Source organism: Chelonoidis abingdonii, chromosome 23 (assembly GCF_003597395.2).
Source record: "Chelonoidis abingdonii isolate Lonesome George chromosome 23, CheloAbing_2.0, whole genome shotgun sequence".
Classification (NCBI taxonomy): Eukaryota; Metazoa; Chordata; order Testudines; family Testudinidae; genus Chelonoidis; species Chelonoidis abingdonii.
In genome coordinates this window covers 14,474,883-14,476,535 of record NC_133791.1, presented here as the reverse complement: position 1 = coordinate 14,476,535, position 1,653 = coordinate 14,474,883, and the positions used below count along the sequence as shown (strand labels likewise).

General features: G+C 37.6%; 1 protein-coding gene across 1 annotated transcript in view; it reads left to right on the top strand.

The window, feature by feature from the left end:
- Positions 1 to 347, top strand: part of CDA (cytidine deaminase) — a 16,988-nt gene extending 16,641 nt beyond the window's left edge. Inside the window, exon 4 of the mRNA XM_075060221.1 lies at positions 1 to 347. This exon is cut by the window's left edge and continues 1,957 nt beyond it. The gene's annotated coding sequence lies outside the window, so the exon portion shown is untranslated.
- Positions 348 to 1,653: the final 1,306 nt, after the last annotated feature.

The following is a 1,653-nucleotide window of genomic DNA, read 5'->3' as shown; positions in this document are numbered from 1 at the left end:
CCCTGATTAGCCTGCCTTGATTGGCTGCAGGTGTTCTAATTAAAGTAGCTATCTCTACTGCCTTCTAGAAAGATCTTAATTGGCTCCAGGTGCCTTAATTAACCTGGAGCAAGTGCCATTTGGTTACCAGGGTACTAGGGATTTGTTTAGCCTGGGGCTAACATACCTGTTTCTCAGTACTTTACTGTAGCCATCTGGCCTTGCCCCATCACACTGTGCTACATTAGGCACAAGGAAATGATCTGAATTGAACAAAAATGAGTTAATTTTTCTAATCCTGCAGCACTGTTGGTTATTTACATGTTATTGTAAATGTCCAAACAGAATAAATGTAGTCACTAATTCTACTGCTCCATCCAAGTGTTGTTTTATTACAGAACAGAGCCACACAAAACGATGTGGTATTAGTTTCTAGGAGTTTAGAGGTAAAACAGAATAATACTGTACAGCATTTAAGCTACATATGCAGTCATACTTCAGGTAACACACAACATTGAGTAGCACGTAACAGAGTACACATTCAGTATCTCCCTCAGTGTAACACAACAAGAGAGTATATAGCAGTGATATCAGGTGCAACAATAGCATACAGAGTACACAATCTATACCCAGGACACCACACATCATGCAGAGATCCATACTCTTCCCAAGGCAACACAGAATATGCAGAGTAACACATGGCAGCATCAAGCATACACAGTCCATACGCAGGGCAACACACACCAGACAGAGTCTGCAATCCACAAAAAGGGCAACACAGAGCATGCAGAGTACACATTCAATACCCAGGCCAACACACACCATGCCCAGTACACAATCCAAAACCAGAGCAACACACACAGCTACGTGTAGCATACACAACTCTTACCCAGCCAGAGTAACACAGTACACAACCTGTACGCACAGTAACACACACAGCATGCAGAGCAGGGTGGATTTGATTTAAATCACTAGTCAGGAAGACTCAATTTAATCACAGTTTTCTACATAAAAGTGCATTCTTGTTGATTTTATAATCTTAACACATATTTTTCACAACTCAGCAATAGATGTAGGTTTCATTTTTAGAAGGTACACACTATACATTTTAAAACAGTGATTTATTTTGAAAACTTTTCAGATTTGTTTTACAGCTATATCAGGAAATGAATGATTGTTTGGTTATTTCATTTACCAAAGTTAATTGAAGCAGATATTTATGAAGTCATTGGGAGGTGAACTATCTCCAGTTCAACAGGTTAATCATTAATATTTGGAGGATTTTCTTGCCATGCTGTATTAGGAAGAGAACATCACTAGACAGACATTTACATTGTTTTATTTAACTAAAACAATAACGTTAAATATTCTAGATTTTTTTCTTTAACAGCAAACATATAATATTTTAACAAAACAAGTATATGTCCCTTGCTTCTCACATTTATCTGCAGACTTATTTTCCTTGCCCAGATCTATTCTGCCCCCAACACTCTTCTATTCATTGAACTTTCTGAAACTTTGCACTTTTAGAGAGAGGTAAGGGACTGACTCTGTGTACACAAATTTGCAGAGGGACAATAGAGTTGAGGTCTGTTATTTCTCACCTCTATATATTATTTATTTAAAAACATTTTTGCTGTTAACAAGCATGTTACCTCTGGAGACACAAATCCA